The following is a 22453-nucleotide window of genomic DNA, read 5'->3' as shown; positions in this document are numbered from 1 at the left end:
TCCTCCACACCTATCCCCAGCCCGGGGCTTGCTGGCTGCACCTTGGGGCCCTGAGGTCTGTGGGGGGTGTTTCCACATGGAAATAGCAAATGCCCCCCCGCCCCCAGGCCATGTTAACATTTACTAGCCCACCGTGGCCTGGGGCTACCCCGTTCCAGACCTGCTAGTCTCTGCACAGAAAGGGGCCGACAGGGTCTCCTTAGGCCCAGGGACAGGGTGACCGGAATGGGCAGCAGGGTAGTGGGAGCAGCAGAAAGTGGCCTTGGGCTGGCTTTCCAGGGGGCAAGCTCTGGGGAATGGGCAGAGGCTTCAGGGGGACGCCTGCCATGGGAGGTGACATCCTGGTGCAGGGCGGGGGCTCCCAGGCACCGAGGCCTCAGCCAAGAGGTGGTGAAAAACCTACTGAAGCCACAGGTATGGACGGTCTGGGCCCAGGTCGGAGCAGCCCCTCAGGACCTCCCCCGGGGGTGGGGGGACCTGGCGAGAAGTCTTAGATCGGGAAGGTCGGGCAGCCTGGCCTCCTCTCTTTGGCCTTCAGGGAACTGGGCGAGGAAGCCGACCTTGCCCCCCAAGCGGGATTGGCCATCCCTGGCTTCCGGTCGCCATGCTTCCTCTTCCTCAGGCCCCAGGGGGCCCGCCCAGTGTCCTAAGGTCTCCCCCGGACAGGCCTTCTGTAGGGCCCCACCCCTGCCTCTAAATGTCCTTTCCTGGGGGCCAGCTCTGCCCATGTGAACGTGGGCCCTGACCAGGGCCCTGGCGTGGCCCCCCCCCCCCCCCCCCCCCCCGTCCCGGTGCTCTCTCCACCCTGCTCCGGGCGCTTGCTGAGCAGGACACTGGAAAAAGCTGCTACCCACCCGCCTTAGGCGCCTCCACGAGGCGGGGTGAGATGCACCCAGACACGCAGGGTGTGTGAGACCCCCGGCCCCCAGCCTGACCGGCTGTGTGGGGCGCAGTGTGGGCCCTTCCCACCCTGAGGCCCCTGTGCCTACTGGGGACCACGTGCAGCCAAGCCCCCTCTGTGTCAGGGGTGTTAACAGGACCCGAGGAAATGTTGGGGGGCTGGTCCTGGTTTGGCCGGAGTGGGGCAGGCGGGGGGCGGGGGCACACCGAGCCCTGAGAGGAGGGGGCAGCGTGGCCCCGAGCTGGTCACCCCAGGCCTCCTTCTCTGCCCGACCAAGAGCTTCACACGCTTGTGGGAACTCGCAGTGAAGACGGGCAGTGAGTCGCATTGCTCCTTCTCGGGAAAACCAACCATAGAATCCAGCTCTCTCTCCTCCCCGGACCCACCACCCACTGGCTCAAAGTCCAGAAAACTGCGCTTGTCCAAACAGACCGGGACCCCAGATCTGGCCTGTGCCAACACAGACAGGCAGCCTGGGGGCCCTGCAGGTCCTGGGCTGATGCGGGCACACACCCGATGGGTCAGAGCGCCAGGGCCTCTCCTGGAGGCAGGTTTCTGCAGGAGAGACACCAGGGTCACTCATCTGAGGGAGGAAGAAGCCGGGAGGGGTCCCGCTGGCTGCTTCCCACGCTGCGCGGTCCAGCAGGACCTCCTCCCCCGGGGCAGCCGGCCTGACCCTGGGATCTACTGAGGCCCGGGCTGGGCGGAGGGTGCCACGCACCGGCCAGCTCCCCGCCTCCCAGTGCAGTGGAGCCGGCCACACCTGTCCACGTGGGAGAGCCACCCTCCCGGGACCCCAGGGACACACCAGAGCTCCCACCAGGGCCCCCACCTCGGTCACTCCTCTGAGCCCACACCTCTGCTCTCTGTCTTCCTGTGAGGGGCGTTTTTATTTATTTGTTTTTCACACAGACCAGCCTGCAGGAATCATTTCATGTGAACACCTGGGGCCATGCCGCCCCCCACCCGAGACCCCAGGTGACACCTAGCTTGTCATCCTCCGTGATTTCTCTTTATGCACAAATTCGGCGCCTACACGCTGACCACGAGCATCTCCCGTGTAACTTCTGTGCCTTCTGTGTGGATTTTTACCGGCGGCTTTGCAGGAGTGACGCACTGTATAAACTCTTCCTTCTGACCTGTGCTCCTGACACCTCTGAGCTACCCGGACCCCCTCCCTCTTAGGAGGATCTACACACCAACTCCCTCTTGGGCTGAGCCTTGCCCCCAGGTTCATGTTTCAAACTGAGTCCCAGGACCTCTGGATGGGACCGTATTTGGAGATGGGCCTTAACAGAGATGCTTCAGTGAAGCAGAGCTGTGGGCTGGGCTCCGACCTGGTCTGACTGGTGTCCCCTCTAAGAGATCAGGACCCAGACCACCTGAGGACACGGGGAGATGGCCGTCTGCTCTCCCAGGAGCGAGGCTTCACAAGGACCCAGCCTGTCCACACCCTGATCTCAGACTTCCAGCCTCAGGGCTGGGGAGACAAATTCCTATTGTTTGAGCCCTGAGAGGCTGCAGCACCAGCCCTGCTCCCGTGACCTTGCAGGCTTCCACCGAGGCAGGGTTTGCAGGTGCTCCTAGCTGTTGCCGCTTGACCAGCAACCCCTCATTCCTCCACAGCCCGAAAGAGCGGGCTGCCCCAACCCCAGCCCCTCCACAATCACTGCTTTGGCTCCTTCATTTTGTCAGGTGGTGCAGCCCAGGGCACCCCCCTCCAGAGCAGCCAGTTGCCCGCCCAGGCCCTCTTCTGCCAGGTGCGGCCCCCTCATGCATGTGTCCTGGCTGGTCAACCTCAGGGTGGCCACGGTGCTGAGGACCCCACTCCCACCGCTGCCCCAAGAGCCCCTCAGCACCCCTCTCGCACAAGGACCCCCATCCCGGGCTCTGCTCCCTGGAAACTGCCCCTGGCAGCGAATTGGGCTTTCCCGAAGCTGATGGCCCTTGGATCTGCTCGCTGGGCCAGCCAGCCACAGCCCTGACCAGCTTCCCATAGTGTTTTTTGTCTTTCTCTTGACAATTTATAAGTTCTTAACCCAATGTTTACTTTACCACTCGCCATCTACACTAAAACATTTTCTTGAATTGATGATTTGTCTGCTGACTTTGCTTGTGGATTATTTTCCTATGTTCAAATTTTAACTTTGATAGAGTGAAACTGCTACAGAAATATGGGGAGAAAACTATTTACTGCACTTCTCCAGACAGAGTCTATACGAGGAGAAGAAAACTTTTTTAAAAGCACTGTTAGTGATGTCCTCGAAGAGAGAATTTTGTGAGCACAGAAAAAGATCAGAACGCTTTAGAAATAAATATTTCGAGAACAAAAATGGACCTCAGTAAAGAAGTCGGAAAGAGAGCGAGAGACCCCGGAAGGAGACTGGGGCAGACCCTCGGTGCCCACGAGGTCCCAGATCCCCATTCACCACCGGGGAGGGACCAGAGAGAACAGAAGCCGGAAACAATCGAAACGTAATAATTAAAGCACATTTCCTGGAAATAAAGAACGAGATTTCCAGACCGACAGCCCCTGGCCCTGGCAAGTGGGTGAACAGGACCCGCGCGAAGGCCGTTTCCCGAGCCGTTGGAACTGGGGACCCAAAGAAGCCCCACGACGTCCAGCAAGAAGAGACAAGCGGTTTCATTACCACGGACCAGGGGTTACAATGACCTTGAATTTCCCTGCAGTGGCATCGGAAGGTGGGAGTCCTGGTTGGCAGGAACGTGGTTCTGGGCTGGATCCTGTGCCCAGACAACGCTGCGTCCCCGCGTCGGGCTGCGTGTCTGCCGCGCCCTGTCTCAGGAAGCCACCGAAGGACATGCTCCAGCAGAACCAGGGGTGAATCCCAAAGATGGGGCATGGGATCCAGGAAAGGATGACCCAGGGGAGAAGCAAAGGGAACCTTTGGGATGAAGGCCGGCCCTGCCCGGGCCCAGGAGGACGGGCACCCTGGGAGTAGGGCGGAGGCTCCCAGACTGACCGCCTCAGAAAGACCCTTGTGTTTGAACTTAAGCCACTGGCGAGAGTCTGAGGATGAATCAGTCATGAGTTCAGAGAAAACTCAGCAAGCATGAAAGAGGAAGGCGATTATTAACTCCGGGGCGGACAACACACTTTGGGATTGGGGCTGCAACCCCGGCCTGCCACAGGCCTGGCGTGAACGCGAATCTGACTGCTGCATTCACAGCTGTAACCACGATGGCGCTGGAAATGTGGGGGACCCAGGCGCGTGGGGAGTGGGAGAGGCAGAAGAAATAAACATCAGTTCCCTGGGGTGAATTCAGTCGATAAGCCCTAAAACTGAAACAGCAAGAAGCTGTCATTCAGTCGTGCTGTCACGCGGACGCCGGTAAACAGCATGAGAGTTGCTGTGGCTCGAGAGGCTGTATCTGTCTGAGCCTCGTGGGAGCATGGGACTCGTAAACGACATGCAAGTATAACTTTGACAAAAATGAAATTAGACCTCAGCCGGCACCGTCCCCGCGCTCTGAGGCCTGGGGACGTTTCGATGACATTGGAATAGGACCTGTGATCCCTGTTCTCGAGGTCTTTCCTGGGATGTGGCTCTAACCCCCTCTCCTAAGCCTCTGCATGAGGGGCATCAGCACAGCCCCACCTCCACGTCTGACCTGGGGATTCTGCCATCACGGGGCCATCACGGGGCCACTTAGAGTTCAGTACCCCGCCAGCGCCCGCGCCCGCGCCTGCTTTCCTGGTCAGGCCAGGTCTCCAGCACATCCCACCCGCGCAGGACGGAGCACCGGGGCGGAGCCATCCCATGTCTTGGCCCACGTCTCATTTCTTTTGTGCCTTCGGGTTCCTGTGACACCCTGGGCCCTGAATCTTGGGCAGGATTGAATTTCAGCTTTAAGCAAGGAAGCCGGTCCAATTCCAGCCGATTAAGAATTACACACCACAGGGTAGTTCACAGATACCTGTGTCCTGTTAAGTGGAACAAATCTGGTTTCCTTGCAAGAGCCTTCTGGCCATTGTCACATAGATTAAGGTGTCTCAGTCTCGCTCCCTTCCTACTGGACCCCCGACTCTGGCTCCCTCCTCAGAGACAGTGGGGTCACACACAGGCCTGTCCCCTTTTCCCACTGGAAGCACAAGACACCCAACTTCTCCTGGGGGAGCCCATGGGTCTCCTCACGGCCTCTCTGTGCAGCCACATGGGGCCACAGTCCCACCTGGCCCCTTGGGGGGCCCCGGCCTGGCCAGCATGTACCACAGGCACGACCCCCACCCTATTCCCCAACAGACTGCAGACACAGGCAGCTTTCTGTGACACCCCTCTAGCTGGTGCATGTTCTCCCAAAGACCCCCACTTTCTCTGCAGGCTCCCACTGGCCCAGGGCCCTCCCCTCTGGTCCCAGGCAGCGCGGGACCTCCAGAGACTCTGAGGTGGGGGAGGGGAGGTTTGGAGCCAGGTCTGCTCGGAAGTCAGGGGGAAACCGCAGACCCCACAAGACAGACTTTTCCCAGCAGCTGCCCGGGAGCCTCTGTCCTACCTGGTCCTGTGAGCTGCAGCAGTGTCGCCGAGGTGCGGCTCCCGGGCTGCCTTAGCGCGGCCTGGCCGGGGAGTGTGGTGGAAGCCTTCGCCTGGTACCGGCCTCTGCAGCCGCCCAGGAATTCTGCGTTGAATAATTTTTAACTTCTGCTTGAGAGAAAACCAAGGTTGCGTGCAGCGTCTGTCTATACAGACGCCCAGGGGCTTCCACGAAGGCGTTAAGATCTCAACGGTGACAAGGATCCCACCTTGGCAAGAGGAGGGCAAGAAGCACAGGAGAAGAAAGCGGTCCCAGGGCTGGGGGGCCAGCGGGCGAGCAGGCGAGAAGTGGGCTCTTACCTCTGCCCCGACGAAGGGCGTCAGGCTGGGCACTGACCACGGCTCCCGGCACCTCGGGCGCCGCCACCTTGGCGACCACTCCCCACCCACGGCCCCCAGCTCCCCCGGCCTCTAACCCCACACCCGGCTCGCAATTTCTTTCGACAGCCTCATATTTCAAACTGCCAGCCAGGCACCACCCCTGCAGGCCTCCCGCCTTCCACACTGGGGCTAGTTCTGTGCCCTTCCAAGGCTGGGCCTGTGACCCTGCAGCTGTGCGTGCAGAGGCCACTCAGCGCTCCTGTGGGCCCTGCGGCCACCAGCGGGGAGCCCCGGCCTGCCCCGCCCAGAATGGCCTCCACACCCCGAGCTGGGAGACCCGAGTTTTCCTTTAGAAAGAGCTCAGTTTCTCTGGCTCTGGGACCGGAGTGACGATCGCCCAAGGTGCCTCAGGGAGGCCTGCAGACCCCATGTGGGAGGGCACTGGGCCCCACAGCACGTGGGGTCACCACTGCCCAGCTCTGTTCAGCCATGTGGGCCCTGGGCTCAGTGCTGGGTCTTGGAGGCCTCGTGGGGCGGCTGGGGCTTTTGCCCAGAGCTGTGGCTGAGCAGAGGCCAGGCTCGAGTGGCCTGGGCAGATGGGATCAGGAGAAGCTGGCTCCCACCACCCTTCCCCATCTGAACTCTTTGCGTAGCATGTGTGACCCCTGCACACCGCAGGCTCTCCTCGGGGACAGGTGAGTGGACCAGGAGGGTGGACGAGGCAGCCCCAGGCCCTCTGCCAAGGAGGCAGGGCTCCAGTCCAGGCCCATGAGTGAACCTTGGGTACATGCCTGCTGGGTAAGGGTCCCTCTCAGGACCTGCCCTCTGGCACAGCAGCCACAGCCAGGGCGGGGGGCAGGGGCTGGGCAAGGCGGCAAGGCCGGGACACTCGGGCGACCTGTCAGAGTGCGGACGGCTGGGGCTCCTCGGGCAGGAAAGCCCCGGGCCTTCCCACCCTGCAGACTGCGCTGGCTGTTTGGGGTGCTGGCCCTGTCACCCCACATTTCTTTCACCTCCCCTTTGCTTTCAGCACCTGCTTCCTGGACGCATCTGTGTAGCCTGACCCGCTCCTGGCTCTGCGTGTGCCCCCAGGCGGCCCCCCCACAGCTCTCCAAGGATGCCGGCACCCAGCTCGACATGCCCCCAGCTGCCTGCCTAGTCCACACCTGGCCGCTTTTTCCACACCTGGCCACCTCTCCACACTTGTCCACCTTTCCACACCTGCCCACCGGTCTATACCTGCCCACCTGTCCACACCTGCCCATCCATCCACATCTGCCCACTCTGTCCACACCTACCCACCTGTCTATACCTGCCCATCCATCCACACCTGTCCACCTGCCCACCCCTGCCCAGCCTGTCCACACCTACCCACTGCATCCACACCTGCCCACCCGGAGCTGATGCTCAGTTCCCACATGCAAGACGGCAGGTCTCTGCACCACGACTCAGATCATCACCTTTGTTCCACTTTACAGTTCTCTCCGCGGAGGTTATGCATATTCTTGCTTAAGTTAATTCCTAGATGCTTAATTTTTTTCATTGCTGTTGTGAATTCTTTTTTTCCTAATTGGTTATTGCAGTATAGAGCAATGCTATTGATTTCCTTTCATTTAAAAAATTGAAGTAAATCTTATGCAACATAAAATTAGCTGTTTTAAAGTGTACAGTGTATTGTTGGTACTTTCACAGCATTGTGCAAACACACCCTCCCTACCTAGTTGCAGAGTGTTTTCACCACTCCAGAGGGAACCCTGTCCCCATTACACAGTGACTCACCTTTCTCCCCAGAAACCGCCAGTCTGTTTTCTGTTTCAATAGGTTTCCCCAGTCTGGATATTTCACAGAAATGGAATCTTACAATCTGCAACATTTTGTGTCTGGCTCATTTACCATACTATTGTTTTCGTTTTGATAAAACACACGTAATGTAAAATTTGCTATTTAAACCCATTTTAAGTGCACAGCTCTGTGACGTCAGGCACATTCACATTGCTGTGCAGCCATCATCACCACCCATCTCCAGAAACTCTTCATCTTCCCAAACTGAAACTCTGTCTCCTTTGAACTCTAACTCCCCTCCTCCTCGAGCCCCTGGCACCCACCCTCCTACTTTCAGCCTCTGATCTAGACACTTCGAGGACCTCATTTGAGTGGATTCATAATTATTTGTCCTGGAGTTCCCATCATGGCTCAGCATAAATGAACCTGGCTAGTATACATGAGGATGCGAGTTCAATCCCTGGCCTCGCTCAGTGGGTTAAGGATCTGGCATTGCCGTGAGCTGTGGTGTAGGTCACAGACATGGGTCGGATCCCAAGTTGCTGTGGCTGTGGTGTAGGCCAGCAGCTGTAGCTCTGATTTAACCGCTAGCCTGGTAACGTCTACATGCTGTGGGTATGGCCCTAAAAAGCAAAAAGCAAAAAAAAAAAAAAAAGAAAATTGTTTGTCCTTTATGACTGGCTTATCTCACTCTGCCCAATGTCCCAAGGAAAATAAGATTCATCTTTATAGCTTGGTTTTTTATTCAGCAATTTTATTAGGCTCTTATTCTAAAGTTTCCTCATTTATTCTACTGTTTTTCCCCCTGATAGATGATTGTATCTTCTGTGAATAATATTGATTTTTATCTCTTCTCTTATAATCCATGTGTCTCATTTATTTTTCTTTCCTTATCATGTTGGTTACAGTCACCAGTCCTGTGTTAGGCAGTAACCGTAACATAGAGGCACACTTGACCTGACCGCAACCAGATCTTGAAGAGAATGAATGAGAAGTTTCTCCAGTTAGTGTAAATTTTGCTACAAGGCTTTGATTGTGAACTTTTTTATAATGATTTTTATTTTTTCCATTATAGCTGGTTTACAGTGTTCTGCAGTTTTCTACTGTACAGCAAAGTGACCCAGTTGCACACATACACACATTCTTTTTCTCACATTATCCTCTATCATGCTCCATCACAAGTGACTAGATATAGTTCCCAGTGCTATACAGCAGGATCTCATTGCTTATCTATTCAAATGCAATAGTTTACATCTATTAACTCCCAATTCCAACTCCATCCCACTCCCTTCCCCTCCTCCTTGGCAACCACAAGTCTGTTCTCCAAGTCCATGAATTTCTTTTCTGTGGAAAGGTTCATTTGTGCCATATATTAGATTCCAGATATAAGTGATATCATATGTTATATGTCTTTCTCTTTCTGACTTACTTCTCTTAGCATGAGAGTCTCTAGTTCCATCCATGTTGCTGCAAATGGCATTATTTTGTTCTTTTTTATGGCTGAGTAGTATTCCATTGTGTACATGTACAATATCTTCTTAATCCAGTCATCTGTCGATGGACATTTAGGTTGTTTCCATGTCTTGGCTATTGTGAATAGTGCTGCAATGAACATATGGGTGCATGTGTCTTTTTCAAGGAAAGTTTTGTCCAGATATATGCCCAGAAGTGGGATTGCTGGGTCATATGGTAGTTCTATATTTAGTTTTCTGAGGTACCTCCATACAGTTTTTTATAGTGGTTGCACCAATTGACATTCCCACCAACCGTGCAGGAGGGCTCCCTTTTCTCCACACCCTCTCCAGCATTTGCTATTTGTAAACGTGTTGACGTTGGCCCTTCTGACTGGTGTGAGGTGGTATCTCATATTGATTGTGAACTTTATCATGTTATTGAACTTCACTTCCATTCCAAGTTTGTTAAGAGATATTTTATAAATCACAAACAGGTTTTAAAATATTTTTTCTTTTGCTTTTTTGTAGGGGCATTTGTGTGGCATATGGAAGTTCCCAGGCTAGGGGTCAAATCGGACCTTCTGCTGCCAGCCTGCACCACAGCCACGGCAACTCATGATCCGAGCCGCATCTGTGACCTACACCATAGCCCACAGCAATGCAGGATCCTCAATCCACTGAGCGAGGCCAGGGTTTGAATCCATGTGCTCATGGATACTAGGAGGTTTCATTACCTCTGAACCACAACAGGAACTCCTAGGTTTTGAAATTTCTTTAATCTATTGAACCATCCCTGCATTCCTGTTTCAAAGCTCCTTTGGTCATGCTGTATTGTTTTTAATACATTGTTGCATTTCATTAGTTACAGAGAGGATCTTGCCGGTTAAGAGGCGAACCCTCCACACCCCTTCGCCACAGGTTGGCCCAGCAGGGCCCATCTTCCGAAAGTGCTGCTTGACCTTCCTCAGCCCTGACCGGCCTCAGGCTTTGCCCATCTATGGGAATGAGTGCAATGCACGGGAGTCAGGGTGGCCCAAGAGACGGCACGCTGAGCACCAAACTTCAGCCCATCAGAAGACTGCCTGCTGCCCACATCTCTGTGCTGGGCCCTGGGGTCCCTTCCCTGACATTCAGGGGCATCTTGAAACCCCTTTGGAACTTGAGGGATGATCGGTGGAGTTCTCACAGGGACTCGGGTGTCAGCTTGTGTAAGAAGATGTGAATTCTAGTGGCATTCAAGGTGCTCACACATAGTGGTATGGACTGGGAGTTTGAGGTTAGTAGATGCAAACTGTTACATTTAGAATGGATAGGGAATGAGGTCCTGCCATAAGCACAGGGAACTGTACCCAGTCTCTTGGGACAGACGGTGATGGGGGTGACACGAGAGAAAGAATGTGTGTATACGTATGACTGGGTCAGCTTGCTGTACAGCAGACATTGGGACCACATTGTAGATCAACTATACTTAAAAAAATACAAACACACACACACAAAAGATACTCTCGCAGTTCTCAGAAAACCCAAGCAGAGGGGTAGAGGCAGCCTTTCGGAAGAGAAGTCATCACGCGGGGATCAGGGGTACATCTCTTCATCTCCAATGGGAAACATGACAGGAGAAGGGCTGACTGTCTGATGTACAAGATGCTTGAAGAACTGACACATTAGAATCCTCTGGTCCCAAGATAACATCTTTTCACAAGGGAACCATCTCCAGGAAGCTGCACTCAGGCCAGTGTCCAGCAGTAAAAGCTTCAGAGCAGCACAAGACAAAGCATCTGAAGAGGGAGGTTTGTTCAAACTAGTAACACTGCTGGGGAGGCCAGGGCACCTGCAAAAACGGGCGAGGAGGCTAAGCCCAAGGTGCGCAGCTGCGGGATCTTGGGGTCTGGGCTTGTTCTTCCTGCCCAGTCTGGGGACCGTTATGTCAGGGAGAGCAGGGCCAGAGTGTGCGGGGTCTTGCCGGCCCTCTGGGGAAAGGAGCAGATCTGTGGGGAAAGCACACGTGTGCAGGAATCAGCAAAGGGCGAGAAAACCCTGGGCTGTCAGGAGCGACCAGTGGGGGCAGCAAACGAAGGCCAGGAGGAGCCATGATGCCCCGGGGGCAGGTCTGAGGATGGGGGTGACCAGCAGGCCCAGGACAGAGGGTCAGAGCGGGGCCATGGTGCTGGAGCCACGACCACATCCCCCAATAGCTGTGTGTGCCCTGGAGCCAGCACAGGGTCAGGCACCAAGGATCTGCCCTGGGCAGGGGACACAGGGCCTGCCCTGCACCAGGGCTGGGTGGGAGCCATTCCCCTGTCGGCCTCCATGTGGTAACAGGCTGCCCATGTCCAGCTTTCTGTCTTGTGCCTCTGAGCCCAGCCCTTCTGCTTGCAGGGGTGTTTCAGAGGTGGACAAGGTCAGCCCCAACTGCAAGGCTCTTTCAGCCCTTGGGGACTTTGGGGGATGGCTTCCAGTGTCACCCTGCCTGTGTGATGGCAGGGTGCTGATGGGGTGTGTGGGGTCCCACCCCACATACCCTGGGGAAGGGACTGAGGACACAGTCCAGCCTCGGCTGGGAAGTCGTGTCTGGAGAAGCCCGGGTTCTAGGCTCGGAAGTTCAGGGCAGCTGGGCAGCCCCAGGCCCAAGCCTGCTCCTTTCTCCAGGCAGCGGCCCATCTCCTGTCCTGGGGCCCAGGGCAGGGCCCCAAGCAGCAGCCAGACTCTGCGACAGAGAAGGCCTTTCCCCTGAGGCCCCCGAGCCGAGGTCTGCAACCTCGGAAGGCCAAGGGCTCGCCGTGCTCTCTCCCAGAACGAAGGTCCCTGGCAATGCAGCATCAGCTCGCAGCGTCTCCTTCTGGAAGGAAACGTGGCCTCAGGGAGCCCATGGGCAGGAATCCGTGCCCATGCCCGGCTCTGTCATGCACAGTGAGGTGCCCAGTCCCCAGCCCAGGCAGGCACTGGAAGCACAGCTGGTAGGGTGCTCACTGCCCTTGTCCCCAGGGGCGGCTCGCGGGGTGGTTCCCAGTGGGTGGCCAGGCCTGGGGACACAAGTTGTGGCTGTGTCTGCGGGAGCCGAGAAGGGAACAAGGCTCTCCTAGGGCTCCACTGTGGACACGACACTTGCTGTTCTCGTGGGTTCTCCTGGCCAGCCAGCCCTAGGCCAGGGTGGAGGTGTAAGCTCCTGTATTAATGACGGGCCCTTGGCAGTGAGCAGGTCACCATGGGTCTCTCACTCGTGCGGACAGAGCTGGAAGCCCACTGAGGGCAGGGACTTGCTGCTCTGCTGCCCCTCGCGGCCCACGGGCTGAGCTCCCCTGGGGTGAGCAGGCCCTGGCGGTGCAAAACGTTTGCACAGCTGAGAGGTCAGCGCAGTGCTGAACCCCACGGAGTGCGTTCATAGCTCCCTCTGCTTCCTTACAAACTTTTTTCTGGGCATCGATGGAAGCAAACGTAAGTAAATAAATATGGGGTTAAAACCCCACTCATGCTCTTCCTGTCCAAGGCCACATTGCATCTTCTCACGTACGGCTACGACGTGCTCACTGGACGTGCTCCAGATGCAGGCACGCAGCATGCTTCCCCACCTGTCAGAGTCTTCCACAACCTGAGGTTTTGTGCTGAACTTGCATTGGCAGATGATGGTTGGCCTTTTTAGCAATAAAGTATTTTTATTTATTTATTTATTTAGCCTCGCCTGAGGCATGCGCAGGTTCTGGGGCCAGGGATCAAAGCCTTGCCACAGCAATGACCACACCAGACCCTTAACCTACTAGCCACCAGGGAACTCCAGCAATAATGAATTTTTAAAAGAAGGCGTGTGTGGAGTTCCCGCTGTGGCGCAGCGGGTTAATGACCTGGATTGTCTTTGTGGAGGCGCTGGTTTGATCCCCTGCCCAGCGCAGTGGTTTAAAGATCTAGCATTGGATGTTCCTGCTGTGGCACAAAGGCAAAGGTGGAGACTGAGGCTCGGATCTGATCCCTGGCCCAGGAACTCCGTATGCTGCGGGGGGGGTGGGGGGTGGTGGTGGTGGTGGTGGTGGTCAGAACTGAAAACAAACAAACAAACAAACAAATAAACAAACAAAGATTCCATCCTGGCCCAGGACGGTCCTGATGCCACGGGGTGGGGGTGGGGGCGGCGGAAAAGAGATAAGGCATAGACACACTTTCTTTTAGACATAATGCCATTGCCCACTCAATAAACTACAGTACCGTGTAGACATAATTTGCACATGTACTGGGAAACCCAAAATTCGTGCGACTCGTTTTATTGTGTAATTTGGTGTGTTGCATGGTCTGGAGCAGAACCTGCAGACTGTGTGTTTCTGGGTGTCGGGGGAAGTGCTCTGTCTCCTGTTTCTGATCAAATTCCAGGGATGAGCTCAGACAGCCCGCGCCTGGGCAAGTGACCGCCCCCCACCATATGCCCAGCCCACAGGCTTGGTCAGTGGTTGATTTTACAGATGACCCACAGGGAGGCCTGTGGCGCCTCCCAGATCTGTTTGGCAGCAGACGGAGAACTGGCCCCCGGGCTCTGCAGGCTGACCACGTGCTTGGGTCCCCTTTGCGCCGCTCCCCGGGGCCGCTGGGGCCACCCTGCTGGTCAATGCTCCAGGGTGGCCGTGAGGACTCTGTTCCCAGCCAGGGCCCCTTTCACTGTGCCCCCCACCTCCCCCCTCTGCCACCTCCCTCCTGCCTTCTTTCCTCCAGCCACAGTGTGTGCCCACGTCCCTGGGGCTGTGGGGCCGCGCCAGGGCCTGCACGCTGGGCCTCACATCCGTGCCTGGGACCCGGGGCTTCTCTCTCAGTGGCCCTTGACTGGGACCAGGCTGGTTACTCTCTGGATGGCTGAGCTCCCGGAAGAGCGGGGGTTGAGCTCTGCGGCCTGGGCCCCTCCGTGCAACCTGATGGCAGGCCCAGGGCCCAGGGAGCAGAGGGGCACGGGGTCTGTCTCAGGGCCGCCCTGGGCACTCGGGACCCGCACCTGCCCAGGAGGCTCCTGGGGGCCAGCAAGAGGACCGAGGCCAGACCGAGGACACACCCCCTGCCCAGCCTCCTTGCTCCAGGGCACCCCGAGGGCCTGGGCAGAAGATATCCTGGCTGGAATCCGGGAGTAAGCCAAGGATCAGCACTGACCAGCCTGGGGCCAGCCCTGCCACTGTGGCTGGGCTGCAGCCACCTTCCTGGCCTGAGTCCTCTTGGCTGAGGTCCCTGTAGGATGCACGGTAGCCACCGTGGCCCCTCTAAATTAAAGTGAGCACTGCCTGGGGGTGCAGGCAGGAGAGGCCTGTGGGGCTCCCATGGCTGCACCCAAGCTCTGGGGCCAGCACAGGTTCGGGCCGTTGGCAGGCTGGGAGCTCTGCCAGCCTGGCCGAGAGGCCACCCATGGTCTCTGGGTCACTTTCCAGGCCACAGCCCTCTCAGGATCTGGGCACTCCTGGCTGTGAGCTCTGCTGTCGCAGCATCGGTACCAGAGGCCTGGGCACCAGGACACATCCCGGGTGGGACTTCCCATGCCCTCTGCACCCGGGACAGATGGCCAGAGCACCTCAAGAGTGGCCTCCTGCCAGGCGGGGCGTCCTTCTCGGCGTTGCCATGAAGCCCGAGATCCTCGCGGTGCATGCAGCTCCCCTGTAGCCCGGGCCCCAGGCTGACGACCCTTCCTGGCCAGTCAGCGGCCCCTTTACTCCTGTGCCTCGGCGGCTCTGAGAACCTTCCGGGGCCTTCGTCCTGTGAGCCCTTAACTGCCAAATAAATATTTGCCCAGGGCGGGGCTTGGTGCTCAGGGTTAGGCAGTAAATGGGCTGAGAGTCCGAGGAGCCTGTGGCTGCCCGGTGGAGCCCAGGCAGTGTGGGGGTGCTGGCCCTGCCGCGTCCAGCTCCCTGTCCAGGCAGGAGGGCAGAGCTGACCCCATGGCCAGCCCAGCACAGGGTGAACGCCAGCCCAGAGACAGAGGAGGATGGAGGCAGCGGGAAATCCTGGGAATGTGAGGTGCATGGAAAGGCGGTCGATCCCAGAGGTCAGCGGAAGGCGGCAGGCAGGTCCTTGGCGGCCAGGGCAGAGGCGGGAAAAGGCACATCCACACCGATGTGCGTCAGGCATGAGCTTCCAGGTGACGGGCCACCCGAGACAGCACCTGGAACAGCAGCATCCCTCATCTTCCTGCGGCCCCGGGGCCGGAGCAGCGGATGCGGCTGAGGCTGCTGGCCATGCGGAACCTGGAGCTCAATGGGGAGGGTCCCGCAGCCACCACGGGGCTGACCAAAGCCCCTTGATGGCCAGCCTGGGGTAGGCCACCATGCCCCTTTCATCATGCTGCGTCCACTGAGAAGTGAGTGGGGAGGGGACGGCTCCACCTGGGCGCGGGTCAGGATCCGTGCAATTGGTTTGTTTTGCTTTGTTCCTGGAAGCCACTCATCCTGCTTATGGGCTTTGGTTTGTTTTTGCTGATGGACCGGCCGTTGGTTGGTTAAGACTACGAAGTGGGAGGAGTTTTGAAAAGACATTCTTTTGGTGTCGCCGTCGCTCTGACGGACGCCAGGCCGCGCACCTGGCCCCGTGTGGCAGCTCCTGCCACAGTTGTCCCCCAGCTTCTTGTCCACAGATGCATGGAGATGCCGTGTCCTCACTGGTGTTTTTCAAGTGTTCAATCTGCTGTTCCCTGGAAGGAGCATGCACCCCACACACGTCCAAGTCTCTTCGTGCAGCGTCTGCCGTGGCCCCAAGTCCCTGCAGCAAGCCAGGGTCTGGTCTGATCTTGTGGCAGCCTGGCTGAGCCAGGGGGAGCCCAGGGGTTGGGCCAGGCCCTGTCCTGGGCGTTTTTCAGTGAGATGAACACTGAAATCAGTGGGTAGAGTAGGGTAGACGGCCCTCCTGTGACGGGGGGCCGCGTCTGATCCATTGAGGGCCCGAGCAGAGCAGAAAGGCCAGACCCTCCCTCTAGGAGGGACCCCTCCAGCCTCAGACCCGTGCTAGCCAGCAGTGCTTGCCAACTGCGCTCCTGGGGCCTCGGCCTGCACAGCCACCCTGACTTGATTGTCTGGGCGAACGGGTGGTTGTGGCCCCGCGGAGCCTAGCTGGCGGAGCAGAGAGGCTGGGTGGGGGCCCCCGGGCTAGGGGTGAGGGAGGAGGTGAGCTGCTGTCAGCCAGAGAGTCCAGGCCCAGAAACTGCCCAGAGACCCTCCCGTGGGCGAGGGGCGCTGTGGGACCCTGAGGGAAACAGGAAAGCAGGCCGAGGGGAAGGAGCAGCCCCACGGGAGATGCGGGCTGGGGCCCTGTGTGGTCAGTAGGCGGCCGCCCCGAGACTGCCTGGGCTGCTCCCAGCGCTGCTCAGGGTTTCGGGGACCAAGGAGGTCATGACGTGGGGCTTTCAGGCAGCTGAAACAGGGAGGCACTGGGTGTCACAGCAAGGCAGGGTCCCCTTCTCCTCCCATAGGCCCGGGGGCCTCAGCGCTAACCTAGGAGCAATCCACATACCCATTGCCTCCCCGAGTTGCCCTCAGGCCCTGGCGTTCTCGCCCAGGGCAGAGGGCCTGGGGCAGCAGAGCTGGGGCTCCGCTTGGTCCAGGCCGCCGCCCGCTGGACAAGGGCTCCACCTACAGGCCGGCTCGGGGAGGTGCCATCTCCGAGGCCCCAGCCAGGGGTGGCGAGCCCCAGAGGCTAACACCCAGCAGGAGGCCAGCCTCCCTGCGCGCTGGGCCGCTGGAGCTCTGTGAATATCCTAGCAAAGGTCACACAACGCTCTTGGGCTTTCGGCTGTGGGCAGGGTGCACGCAGGGCCCAGAGGTTGGCCCAGTAGGGACGGCGTCCACGTGGCCGGCACCCCCAGTGCTCTGTCCCCACGCAGCCCTTTGCTAGGTGACGGGTGTTCACTGGCGGCCCGTGGCTCCTGGGGGGTTCGGGGTGCCCCCAGCACACCTGCTGGGTGCCAGCAGTCACGGTGAGGACCCCAAAAGCTATGAGCACTGGGTGGTGCATCTGGGGCAGCCTGGTCTTCAGAGGACACAGCCCCACTGGCCCTCCCCGCAGCCCAGGGAAATGGGCCTGGTTGGGGGGTGCTGGTGGGGGTGGTGGGTTGTAAACAACAATTAAGGCCTCTTTCTAATTGCTGTGGTTAATTAGTTGATGATGGAGCCTCCCTTAGCATGGGGGCCCTTCAGAGAGGAGCTAAGGACTTCACCTGCTCCTCCCCAGGCCACGCAGAGGGCCAGCGGGGGCTTCACAGGCTTGGGTACTGGGGGAGACACCAGGGACCTGGCTGAGGGTCCTGAGCCTGCCCCGCGCCTGCCAGCCCACCAGGGTCAAATCCCCTTCTGGTACCTGCGAGAAGACTCTTAACACGGAGGCAGAGCGGGTAAGGGCAGCCCCCAGGGAACACAGGGCAGATAATTGCCTGCTCCCGGCGCCCCCACCCGCCAGGAGCAGGAAGCAGCGCGCCTGGGCAAGTCTGCTCCCTTGGGCGCCCCAGAGCACCTGCCTTCCTGAGCTGATGCAACAGAAGGGTCCCTCAGACGCCCCGGGAGCCTGGGGGTCGGGGGGGGCTGTTTGTGCCTCAGGCTCCTCTGGGCCAGGGTCCCAACTCTGTGCCACACAGGGTGTCCAGGGGCTGTGAACACTCTGCCCAAGCAGCTGCGTCATAGGAAAAGCCAAGCATGAGAAAGGCCACCAGGTTTCAGGAGACAAGACATAAACAAAGACCCTGAGATGGTCAAGTCCAGACAGAGGCAGACAAGCCACCCCTTGGGGAACACCGTCCCCAAACTGGGGCGTCGCATGCTGTGTGTTTAGTTGTCATCTTGTCCTGTGTGTGGGCCTCCCCGTCAGGTGCAGCGTGTTCCCCCAGCCCCTGGAGCCTTCCAGCTGCCCCGCCGCCCGCTGTCATCTGTTGTCTCCATGATTTTGTCATTTCAGGAATGAGTGACCTTTTGAGACTGGCTTTCTTCACCCAGAAAATGCCCATAAAATCCATCCTGGCGCTGCCCAAGGTGCGCCAAGGAGCGGCGGCCCTGTTCTCCCACCAAGGGACACTGGGCTATTTCCAGGTCTGGCTTTTTACCAACAAAGCTGCTGTGAACAGCTGGTACAGGTGTTTGGGTGGACATCAGTTTTTATTTCTCTAGGATAAATACCCAGGAGTACCCCTGCTGGCTTACCCAGGAAGCGCATGTTTGGTGTACAGGAGACCGCGAAAGCGCCTTCCGGGCACCGTGTTTCATTTCACCACCTCCCCCAAGCAGTGCATGAGTGACCTGTTTCTCTGCAGCCTCCGCAGTATTTGGTGTTGCCACCATTTTCTGTTTTAGCCGTTGCGATGGGTGGGTGGTGGCACCTCCCGTGGGCCCAATTTGCATCTCCCCGATTCAGACCATCTTTATATCTGCCTACCTGCCACCTGGGCGCTTTTTCAGTGAAATGTCTCTTGTCCATCTTCTAATATATATATATATATTTTTTTGTCTATTTCCTATTTCTTGGGCCGCTCCCGCGGCATATGGAGGTTCCCAGGCTAGGGGTTGAATCGGAGCTGTAGCTGCCAGCCTACGCCAGAGCCACAGCAACGCGGGATCCGAGCCGCGTCCGCAACCTACACCACAGCTCACGGCAATGCCGGATCATTAACCCACTGAGCAAGGGCAGGGACCGAACCTGCAACCTCATGGTTCCTAGTCGGATTCGTTAACCACTGCGCCACGACGGGAACTCCCATCTTCTAATATTTTAAACTATTTACGAAGGTAGAACATTTTATTTCCTCTTAAACTTTATCTGAATTAAAAAAAAATCCTCCAGATTAAATACCTGATACCTGGATTAATTCAATTTAGGGTAGTTTATTCCAAAATTTCTCTTAAGTTTTCAAACTTAATGTTAGCTTAGCAGGATTTCATCTTAAAGCAACAAATCTAAGTAATTTCCATGCTTAAATGTTGCCTCGGTGGCAAGCTGATCACCTCTCATGCACTAAAACACAAAATGTGTTCTGATCCCATTTCAACACAGAAAAATTCTAGTGCCCGAGTTTGGTTCTCTGCTCCCCACACTGACTCGAAGACCCCCAGGGCAGAGAGGCGACCATTCAGGGACCCTGCCCACCCAGGGGCCTAGGCAGTGCCTTTGACTCGAGAGATCTGCAGGATGCTGGCAAGATCCAGCCGCCCATCCTGGCGGGTTTTGCTGGGTGCCAGCCCATGTCCCACGTCATCCTCCGTGCCCTTCGGGGAGTACTCCCACAACTGCTATGTGGGATTTTGCATTTCTGTGGCCCATAAGATAGTAAACATATTTTTGTTTTGGCCTGGAAGTTAATCTCTAACGTGATGGGCCCCTGAGAGGTGCCCTTCTGCTCTCCACTGACCCAGGGCAACTGGGACGGTGCAGCTCAGGAGCTGGCACTTCCAGGAACACCTCAGCCCCGCCCGGGCCTGTCAGACACTCACCTGACACGGACTTTCCCTCCAAGTTCACAACGGCTTCACAGGTCTGGCCTGTCCGCCTTACGGAAGAGGGAGAGGCACCCAGAGAGCTGGCGGAGCTGCCTGGCTCAGCCATGACACTTCACTTCCTGATGGTGTGGCCTGGGGCCCCACCAGCCAGAGAGTGGGCCGGGCGGGGCTGCTGGGAGCAAGAGTGCAATACTGTGCTACATGGCAGCCAACCAGTACCTCGTAAAACCAGAGACTGAAAAAAAAAAGCCAGGACGGGAGTTCCCTTTCGCCACAGTGGGTTAAAGATCTGGTGTTGTCACAGCAGCGGCTCAGGTTGCTGCTGTAAGGGGGCTTCGATCCCTGGTCAAGGAACTTTCACACACCACAGGTGCAGTAAAAAACCCCACAAACCAAAAAAAGGCAGCGAAGGGAACGGAGGTCACCACGATTCACAGTCAAAGAGCTGTTGGCCCTGAGAAGCTGGAATTGGAAGTCTGGAAGGGTCGAGTCAGAGACGAAAACGAAACAGAAGCAGGCCTCTGCTTCTAGCCCAGATGTATCCCAGGCACCCCCACCCCCGCCCCAACTGACTAGAACCCAGACAAGACCAGGAGGCGACGGTCCCCAAGGCACAGGACGTCAGGCGACCAAGGACAGTGACCCCCAGGATGAGGGGGCAATTGCGGTGAGTGCCCTGGCTGCCCAGCTCACGGCTGCCAGCTCCCGGGCAGATGGTCCCAAGGGACCAGTGCGGCCAGAGTTCACAGGATGGAGCCGTGAGGGGAGTGCTCTTGAACCCGCGGGGGCCGCTAGGGAACTCAGGAGTGGGGAACAATGAGCCCTGGAGCGCGGGCTGCCCAGAACCTCCTCACAGGGCTCAAGCGGAAGATCCAAAAGGGTCAAACGGCCGCCAAGGAATTTTTCGGCATATCCCAGAACAAAGCCCAAGAGCACGGATTATAAAATTGTCCAGAAGCAAGGTAAGGTTGCCATCTGGCAAGCAACCAAGGATGGCCACAGTTGGCTCAAAAATAAGCACATAACGGAACCAAACAACCTGAATAATTGTTAAAAACCTTCTCACAAAGAGAATTCCCAACCCACTTAAATTCCTAAACATTTAAGGGACAGATGAGACCAAGTCTCTGCTGGCTGGTCCACAGTGAAGAGGAGGTGAGCTTCCCGCCTAGTCTGAGGACAGCGAGACCCTCACAGCAGATACAAGGCATCCCGGCAAATTACTCTTAACTCGGAGAATTTTAGCAAATTAATACAGCAATAGGATAACCTATCATGACCAGATGGGATTTCCTCGGAACATAAGGCTGGTTTAACATCCAAGAATCAGTGTGGTCCCACGTGAACAAACTAAAAAGGAGAAGCCAGATGATCATCTCAACAGATTTTTTAAAAAGCGTTTCGACAAAACCGAAAGCAAGCAAACAAACAAAAACCACGTAGAAGGAGAGGGCGCTTCCTCAGTTCAGTGAGGCGGGGGTTCCTGTGGGCCTCGACGGGTGGTGTATGGATGAGACCTCAAGGCAGAGGTGTCGAGGGGGCATCTGGTTACATGGAGACAAGGTGCAGACAATTGTATTGTTCATTTCAGGAACTTCATGGGGGGAAAAAACTCTAAACACCAGGCTTTCAACAGATCCCATGACTCCTTGGACGCCCTGCCTTGCTGTGTCCACCAACCCTCAACTACCACGCGGGGACTTTCCCCCACCTGCACCGAGCCTCCTCCGCACTGGAAACTCACCTTGACCCTGACCTGTGAAGGTCATCTCATCTGCAGGCTTCTTGAGCAGCATTTTCAGGGAGCCCATGTCTGACGCTACTGAGATGCACTGGCGGAAAGGTCACCCTCTGATATCAGAGGATGCATTATGAATGGATGCCCTGACCTTAGAGAAACTCAGGGCTGAAGCAGGCAGGCTCAGCAATAAATACCAAGTTCCCACTGGTCTTCAGAAAACCACCAAGAAGGTGGAAAGGTGCAGAGCCGTACAAAGCAATTCTGTGACACGGCGCAGGTGGGCGCAGAGCCCAGAGGAACTGCTTCAATGAGGCAGGACTACTGCCCGAGGATGGCTCACACTGGGCCAGCTTCCTCCTGACCACGTGGGCCCACTGTCCTCTGGGAGGGAAGACCCAGAGCGACTCATCCTCCTGCCCCATGCTCTTACTTGGAGAGTAGCTCGCCCAGCGAGTCTGATACTCCATTTCCGTTGAAGGGTGTTCAAACTTGGGATGAATGTCCTGAGGCAGCGTCCAGAAGGGGAGGAGAACCTGCAGGATTCAGCCAGATGACCAACTGCACAGAAGCCAGCCAGGAAGGGAGCTGTGGTCGTCAGGGAGCCCAGGGACTGGGAGCGGCCTGGATCCACCTGTCCAATAGCACTCATGCCCTGCACCCCTGCACACCCTAACCCTATCTGCACCCGACTCAAACAACGCTCCCAGCGTCCTGCCCTCTCCTCAGCACACTTGCGATCCCATTTCCTGAGAAGTTAGGAGTGCTGCAGGACACACACTGCTCTTGTCTGGGGCGGCTCAGAGGCAGAGCCTGAGACCACACAGAAATTCCCGTGTGTCACAGTTCCCATAGTGGCTCAGTGGTTAATGAATCTGACTAGCATCCATGAGGACGCAGGTTCGATCCCTGGCCTCGCTCAGTGCGTTAAGGATCCGGCGTTGCCGTGAGCTGTGGTGCAGGTCACAGATGTGGCTTGAATCCTGCGTTGCTGTGGCTGTGGTGTAGACTGGCAGCGGCAGCTCCGATTTGACTCCTAGCCTGGGAACCTCCATATGTGACCCTAAAAAAAAAAGCGGAAAAAAAAAAACCAAGCAAAAGAAAAAAAGAAAGAAATTCCCCTGTGTCACCCTGTTGGGACAAACCAGCCCAGGATGCCAGACAGTCCTGTCACCTAGACCCCACACCCACAGTCTTTAGGACTGACTGTGGGGGACAGTCACAGTCCCTGGGAGGCACAAGGTCACGGGGTGGAGCTTTCGTGGACAGAGCAACCA

At 57.2% G+C, this 22453-nt stretch overlaps 1 long non-coding RNA gene across 2 annotated transcripts; it reads right to left on the bottom strand.

Annotated features, from left to right (window-relative positions):
- Positions 1-10463: 10463 nt before the first annotated feature.
- On the bottom strand, positions 10464-22099 carry LOC125133032 (uncharacterized). 2 transcript variants are annotated; one of them, XR_007136395.1, is made up of 4 exons: positions 21610-22099; positions 21183-21289; positions 19433-20982; positions 10464-10999 (listed from the first exon to the last, which is right to left on the bottom strand). It is a non-coding gene; the product is annotated as an uncharacterized LOC125133032 (long non-coding RNA). The 2 variants fall into 2 exon arrangements; XR_007136394.1 differs by lacking the exon at positions 10464-10999 and having other exon boundaries at positions 18755-20982; positions 21610-22094.
- Between the last annotated feature and the right edge of the window lie 354 nt (positions 22100-22453).

The sequence above is a fragment of the Phacochoerus africanus genome, chromosome 8 (genome assembly GCF_016906955.1).
Source record: "Phacochoerus africanus isolate WHEZ1 chromosome 8, ROS_Pafr_v1, whole genome shotgun sequence".
Classification (NCBI taxonomy): Eukaryota; Metazoa; Chordata; class Mammalia; order Artiodactyla; family Suidae; genus Phacochoerus; species Phacochoerus africanus.
This window is presented reverse-complemented; position numbering and strand designations above follow the sequence as displayed.